Genomic DNA, 8,451 nt, shown 5'->3' with positions numbered 1-8,451 from the left:
CACAGTAGCTACTATCTGCTATTTCAAAATGGCATCTACTAAGGCCATTACAGCTCCATGGTGAAAGATGGACAGAAATAGAAGAGGTGAAAATGAATGGAAGAAAACGTTGTGTGTATTGGATTGGATTGAAGGCAGATGCCATTTGTTTAGTACCGTGGCGCATCATGGAAAAAAGTGGCACTAAGTTCAGGGACTCTTCTAACACAAATCTTCACAATATGTCTGGTAAAACAGGTTACAGACTAGATAGACTGGCTGTGACAGAAGGTAGAGCAGGGAATACATCTTACAACATATGGACACACTGAACACAAAATCAGGAAGTATAAATTTGAAGCTAATCCTGCTTAATTGATTAATGTAAATCCTAGGAGTCTAGAAACCAATATAAGTCTCAAATATATATATAAATATATATATATATATATATATATATATATATATATGTGTATATAGACACCATGTGTGCATGTGTGGGTTCTAGTGTGTGTTTAGAGATGCCAGTGTTGGTCTGTCGGTCATTTGGCCCACCATGGTTCCCGGAGGATAAAGCTCACCTCAGGATGAATTGTGATACCTTTGGTGATCCCCAACTTTTCATCTTGCACCATCATCAGGTCAAATTTAAAATGATTCCATTACTTTGCTCTGTGACCAAATAACCTAATATAACCAAAACTAATAATTTTTCCACCTGTGTTTAGTGCTAATTACACAACACACTAAAATTTGGGATTATTGAACACAGACATTACATCAGTAGTGATCCATTAATTTACTATTTATTTAGTCATGTTCTGATTAACTCTCTATAATTTAAAATTTATAGTGCAATGAAAAATACACCACTTTTGGAAGTTCTGGAGCCACTCACCCATACTCTTATTTTGACCCCATTTTTTAAACAATATTATATAATACGGTGTAATATGACCGGGCTCATAGCTTTTGACATGATTTTTTTTGGTAATAATAACATTGTACTTAGGAAGTTAATTCCTGAGATCCTAGTGTGCAGCAACAAAAGAAGTCTGACAGGGCAACAAGAATAGCCAGTCTGACAATCATACAATTTCTAAGTAAACCAGGTTATGAAAACTTATTTCTAAGAGAAAACAAAGGCAAAAGGTAAAAGCATTCACACACTGTCAGTTGTCAGTTGTAAAAATCCATCACATTTCAAAGACTGACTTTCTAGTTCAACTTTGACCTACCATACTTGCTTAGAGGTGCACACACCCAGCATTTTTGGTGTGCTCGCTTTAGGTTGACTTGACTCCAAATAAAGTAGTCCAGATAATCTGGTGTAACTGTTAGTGTGGTTAAAAAATGTCTGATCAGCCGTTCACTCATGTTTTTTGAACTGTCAGACTACACTTTAGCAATGTCACCATGTTCCCAGATCTCATCAATTACTTACGTTATCATAATCAATAAAAATGATGGCCAAAACCATGAAAATAAGAGCCAAGATGTAATAACCCGGGATAATCTTTTAAAAAAACAGCTTTATTTATGTGGGATGGAGCGATGGGATGTTTTCTGTCAGAACATAATTTCTAAATGCTAACCTTTGAATAAAATGTTGGAATGTTGTCTCTTGAGCCAGCATTCACCTCTAACTCAATTGTGTCGTTCAAAGTAATACTGAATACCTCATGTCTTTCCTTTCCAAAAATCTCTCACCTTTTGGCCTTGAGATGGCTGGAGACCGTGTTTGCACACCCAGCCAAAAAATACTCACACAGCATCCAAAGCTACTCTTGCTAGCCAAAAGTGCAGGAAACGTAGCCTTATGAGAGGAAATTGGTGTCTAATTGTCTATTGAGAGAACTCCTGACATACATAAATCCAAGTGATAACATAAAAGGGATTTTTTTCTTTTTTTATTCCTCTGAGTAAAAAATAATTTGAGTTTCATTGTACTCTGCACCTCATTTGACATGGGGCTAGCTCTGGACAGATGTTCCCTTCAAACGCACATCTGTCTGTTTTTTTTTCTGAGATATTTGATGTACTTCTCTCATGGTGGGTGAGGCAGGGTCAAACACTCATGAGGTTTCTATACGCTGAAGAATATGAGGGGCGTGCTGGCAGAAAAAAACTGCAATGGTGAAACAAAGAATGAAAAGAGTAACGGAGAGGATGTGGGATCCATCTGCAATTATCCCGGCTTTGTGGTTTGGGATAAGCTGATTTGAATATATTTTAGGTATAGTTGTCATCTCAGCAGTCTCCTTTGGAATGATTTGTGGAATATGTCACACTGCAGTTAAATACAACGGTCTGCTTTGTGCTGCAGAAAATACTAATCAACTCTCATGTCTTTATCATTACAAAATTTCACAAGATGCTACTCACCCTGTCAAATCCTATGTAGAAAAACGAACACATCAGCAGAATGGAATGAAGCACCTAATTGATCCTGTATGACTGGAAATGACTCCCTCCAATCTGCGTTGCCATTTTGAGTATGAGTTCCCAAAATTAAGGGAATAGTTACATTTTCAGGAAGTCTGCTAAAAAAAAAAAAGAATAAGTTTTCACTTAATTTGATTGTCTGTGTTTTTGTGTGTGTGTGTGTGTGTGTGTGTGTGTGTGTGTGTGTGTGTGTGTGTGTGTGTGTGTGTGTGTGTCTACATGTGTGGGTGTCTGGGTGAGTGTGTGTTTGTGTGTGTTAGAGAGAGGCTGGTTTGAACTTGGCAGACACACCCTGCGTCCATGCCAGGCACTTCTCTAATCAATGCAGGTCACCAGAGTTAGATGGCTGCTCTCTAAGCCTCTTTAACTGGGAAAAGATGTCACGGCTTCGCCGTCCATTCAGCAGAGAGCTCCATCACTTCATTCAAAGATGGGGACTGTTTCATAATCATTTCATCATGAACCCCAAAGAGATTTCAATATCCTCTGTCTACGCAATGAAGGTGGAGCTGCTTACCGTGTTACACTGAACGTTGCAGTAAGCATTTCCAGCCTGCGTTTATGGCCAAGCTTAACTTTCAAAGTAATTGCTACAGTGTTTTTCCACTCACTCTTTTCCATAGAAAACATTCTTAATAGACGAAGACCAAGTCCTATGCTTGATTCCCTGTGATATAAGCTGTTACATGTGCTTTATCACTTTTCCCCACAGGGTTCATAGAAAGGGACTGGAAACTTTTCAGCAATGGTTGCGCTTTCAAAATGTATTCTTCTCAAAGTACAAGCAGCTGCAGATGGAATCTACTCCTCATGGAGGAGGCAACATGCACAGACGCATGCACACATTTACATTGAAATCCATACATGTCACGTTCTGGGGCTCCCAGTGGTCCGCAGTACTGAGCTCTCCGGGTGTTTAGTGTTGTCTAGCGGCGGAAGAGGGCCTCAGAGCCATAAAGATGTCTCTTCCACTCCATTCATAAACCTCTGACTAACTCCCTCCTAACCCAGTGGGACCACACAAGATCACTTCTCAGTCACCCGGTGACCACACCGTGCCAAAACCTTACTACCCTTCAGCAGTCCTCCACCAGCTGTAAAGTTGTATTTTACAATCTTAACGCTCAGCTGTATCAACTTTACCACATCTCAAATGCGATGAAAAACCAGAGAGACCGAAATAATAAAACGTGTTCTGTAATGCTTAGCCATTAATCCTACTTTCATAATTTTCATATGTAAATGGAAATTTTTGCAATGCTTCAGATGTAAGTAAACCAGATTGTAACTCGACTCTCCAGTCAGCTAGAGATCACCAAGAGTTAGAGTTTTGTGGCTGTAGACAGCTACTGTTTGAGGCTGGGCTGAAGAGCACATAATATGAAGAACAATCTGGGTAAAAATGTATTGTCATTCATGTAATTCCAGAGTGAAGCTGTTCTGCCTGTGGACAAGATTTAAAGTTTCTTATCAGCTTCCTGCACTCTCATCTCCACAGGCTTGACAAGCATGCGACACTAAATATTTGTAATATGAAATCACCATAAACCAATGTGTGTGTGTGTGTGTGTGTGTGTGTGTGTGTGTGTGTGTGTGTGTGTGTGTCCGCATGTGAAAGAGAGGTGATCAGCAAAGATGGGTGAGTCATGTATTTATATGACATCATCAGCACCAGTAGCCTGGTGTACAACACAGACGTGGACAAACCAAAAATCTTTCTTGACCTACTTTATTAGATGACCCAAAAAAAACCAATACAATAGGAAGAATTCTCCACTGTTGGATGAAAAACTACCTTTGAAAAGCCATTTTCAGCTTGTAGCCTGTGTTTTTAAGGTGGAACGCCACTGATTTTACACATCAAAGTCTACGGGTCTACGGGGATTACTGATGCATATATGAAAAAAGTTGTTTATAGTCTTTTGTGGCTCCTGAGGGAGCTGCATAAAGTCTGATCAACTGACTCAAGGGACGACGCTTGAGGCAGCATCTTTTGGAGCTGACCACTTCAAGTTTTGAAAACAAAAATTCTGGAGGTGTGGAGTTACAAGGAAGTGAGCTTACCAGACCTTTGTAGCCGACTACTTATCTCTGCTTGAGGCAACAGTTTATATTAGCTGGTGCCAGTGGTTGAGTTGCTTTGTTGGCAATATATGCACCAGGTTTTGACAAGAAAAAGGTATGTGTGGAATAAAAAAAGATGTTATCTCTGGTTCTGCTACATCAATTTTGATCCTTTTTTTGTCCATCATGACTGACGATCTTTATAGGAGTGCATTTGCTAAATCAGTGGTGCATTCCTTTAAAAGTAAAAATAATGTCACATATGGTTGATCCCTAAGCCAATTTTACTGTTGGGGAAATCAGACCACAGGGTCAACTCTTCAGCAGCACTCCAGGCACTAGTTAATCACGCCATCTTGCTCAAGCACACTTGTATTTGCCAGAACTGGGAGTCAAGTCCAGAATTTCCTTTGGAGGGATGAGATGAAATGAGTTTCGCAGTCCTTAACTGGGGTCTCAAGACATGGACAAGATACAAGATTGGAGCTTCAACTCTGTGATCCCCTTGGGTAAATTCTCATTGCAGGCAGGATTGTGTACAAAGAAACTTAAGGCATAAAAATGGCACAAGGAAAACATATCGATAAATCAACCATAGTCAACAATGCATGAAGAAAGACATGGCACAAGCTGAAAAACAAAACCACAAGAAAGGTCTACCAGTCAGGACCAGTTCACATCTGGCATCTCAAATAATAAGGATAAACAATCTTTTACTCCTTAGTATATTCACCATGTACGGATATAAACATCTGAATTCAATGAAAAACTAGGGGCTATATTTTAAAGAAGCAATTTAGTAGAAAAAAGTGAATGTAGTTCGGCCCACATCAACCTGACAAAACAGTGTCTGTATGACAAATGTCCTGTTTGCATTATGTCCTGCGACTCGCTGATGATGTCACGTGTACCTGCTGCCATGTCGAGGGTCTGCAGAGCATCAGCACAGGCAGGGAGGGCAGGGGGCGGTGGGGGGGAATAATGTTACTACCGCATTTTTTTGTTTTATTAAGAGATGCTTATTGTAGCCACAGCCTCGTCTTGTGTGCTGCCATTGGGGCCACCTCTGGGTTACATACTGACTGAAAAAAGGAGCTAGAAGAGAAAGGAACAAATAAAGACACAGAAAGAGGAAGATTGAGAGACAGAAGACAGACAAAAAGAGATAAACACTTCAGGAAAGAATCACATGGCACAGAGACAAGGCGACCATTAAAACCAGCTGACAATCCCACTGATGGATTTTACCACATCAGAGATGTCAGTGAGTCTTCGTCTGGCAGAGAGGAGCGTGTAAGTGCAGGATAAAACACAGGGTCTGACCGGGTCCTATTTTAAGCCAACGACTTCCAACTACTTCTGAAACTATACCAAGTGGAGGGGGAAATGAGCAAACAAAAACAGAGCGATGGGTCTGCGCTGTCAGACTATTTAAAACACACAATTACAGTTAAGTGTCTACAGCTACACACCCTCTCAGACAATCAGGGTCCACACTACATAACTAATCAGCATTGCTTCAGTATGTAGACAGAGATGAATGGTGAGCAGCAGGTGCTGTCAAAAAAGCATTCCATGCTCTGCAGAAAACTGCATGAACTCCTTTGGCACTTGTCCTACCGTACAAGCAGTTACAGTATCACAGATCTACAAAAGTAAACATGTTACTCAAGACTGTGTTTGTTTTTCTTTGTCTTTGACTAGCTCCAGCTTTTACCTGAAGATTGACAACTTGCAGCGTAGAGGGGTGGCTGGGCTTCAGTAATGGATCAGAGGTGGCAGGAAATTGTTGGTGTTGTTTGAATCAAGCACTTGGTTGCCATATTTTGTTCCACTGTCTGCTCTTGTCACCACCAATCTGCTGAGTCGCTCTTAAAACAGTTAGTGTAAGAAATTTAAAAATCCCAAATGCTCTGTCTCTGTGTGTTTGTGAACAGCTGTGGATGATTACCTGGTCTCAACAGTGTATCATGGCAGAAGATAGCGTAGGGTGTGACATTAGCGTTACTTCCTGTGTTATAGGTCTGATTTAGCTTGGTGTTCAGTTAACCTTTGCTTATTCCCCAGTTTCTCTCACTGGAAAGATTTAGTTCTTTGAAATGTGTAGTCATGAGCCATAAAATTCCTTCCTGATCACAACTATTTTCTTTGTAAGACGTCAGAGCAGTGGAAGTGGAGTCTATGTGTGGCTTTACAGTATCGCCACAGAAATTCTCTGTATTTAAGCCTGCATGACCTAGTAACAAGATCCGTCATGGACGGGCACTTGGCAAGTTTCAGAGGTAGATTTGACAGACGATGAATGCAATTTGAAGGTGTTCAGACTTGGTAAGTGCAGTTGTGAAATCCAAGTTCGTCAAGGTTTGTCAAGCCCAACTCAATCTTCCTTCCTGCCTTGCCAATCCCTCCATGAGCCTTTCCACCACACTAAAGATACAATGATTTTAACCCCTGGCCCTGACTGATTGTGACCAGGTGGTCTCAATCACCAGTCTGCAGGAGGGATTGTGTGTGTGTGGGAGCTTGCACACATATGGAGATGAATCACAAAGAATAATTTGCAAAGAATAATCACATTGCAAACCACCAACTTTCACCACTTAGACCCCCTCTTAAAGACGCAGATGTGATTTGGGCAGCTTTGAGAAGAGATATATGAGTGTGTGTGTGTGTGTGTGTGTGTGTGTGTGTGCGTGCGTGTGCATGGATCTACGTGTGCGCGTGTGTGTCTCTGTCAGAGGCTACTTTTGGGGACAATTTCAGACCGAAGACCATTTAATTGGGGACAGCTTGTCCAATTGGAGACAAAAGCTGTGTCCCTAATTGGTAAAAAGCTGAATTTTGGGTCAGTGGTTAAGGTTAGGGTTAGGCAAGTAGTAGTTATGGTTGGAGTAAGTCTCCAAGAAATGAATGCAAGTCTATGTAATGTGAGAGAAAAAGAGGCCCTTCAGTGAAGTATTCACAGGTGTCCATGGCCATTAACGCGTTTATAGCTTTGTCTCACACTCACACAAGTTTGGAAGATAATTCCTGATGTCTGTGGTTGGGTAGACAGCCATGGAAAATCACTGCCACAATGTTCGCAAAGGGAATTAATTAAACAAAGCCTAGTAAGTACTGTCATACTTCTTGAGTGGGTAGCAATACTGTAATCAAGACTGTTACCATATAACCAGTCAAATGCAATTAAATAGTATTCAATGCCAACGTAGATTTAACAATGATGTTCCCTTAATGACTATACTAAAAGAGGAAAAGGTATTTATCCATGCACTTGTAGTGAATGAGTCGGGGTTGTGTGCATATTTAATTTTTTGTGATTTATATTTTTCCTAAAAAAGGTGAAACTTGGACCTTTGGTCACGGTATAGCTATAGTAATTCCCGTATCTATGTCAGAATCCTAGGCATGCTGGAGTCTTGAAAAGTAATTGAGCATGTACAGTATTCCCAGCTCCAGTAAAAGCACTCTGACCTTTTCGTAAATGTGGAATCCATGCTGTGAGTGGATCGAAACACCATCACTGTACAATTTAAAGATGTGGCTACTTTTGATTATAAACCATCTTTATGAACCTCTTCCATGGAACCGTGTTGCTAGAAAGACTGTTTGGGTCCATTTTACTTCTTGTCAGATAGTACTAAACACTGTGTGGGAAATAAACTCAAGACCATTTAAAGTGTTTACATGTGAAAGATAGGAGAAGTGTATACAGAACTCTTAAGAGAGCCTGCATTAATGGCTTTCTAGTGTCAATTGCATATTCTAACTATAAAAACCTTGAACCTGCCAGAAAATGGACCCTGAAAACATTCAAGTTAAATAAAGTGAACTGGAGAGAGGAGTGTCTGTCTTAGAGAAAGAGCAAGAGAAAAGTGAGTGCACGGGTAAAGGCAAAATGGTGACAGAAAAGAGTAGATCTGAAAATCACAGACACCTAAGACACCCACACAGGTATGTATG

This window comes from Xiphias gladius, chromosome 18 (genome assembly GCF_016859285.1).
Source record: "Xiphias gladius isolate SHS-SW01 ecotype Sanya breed wild chromosome 18, ASM1685928v1, whole genome shotgun sequence".
NCBI lineage: Eukaryota > Metazoa > Chordata > Actinopteri > Istiophoriformes > Xiphiidae > Xiphias > Xiphias gladius.
Note: the sequence above shows the minus strand (reverse complement) of the source record.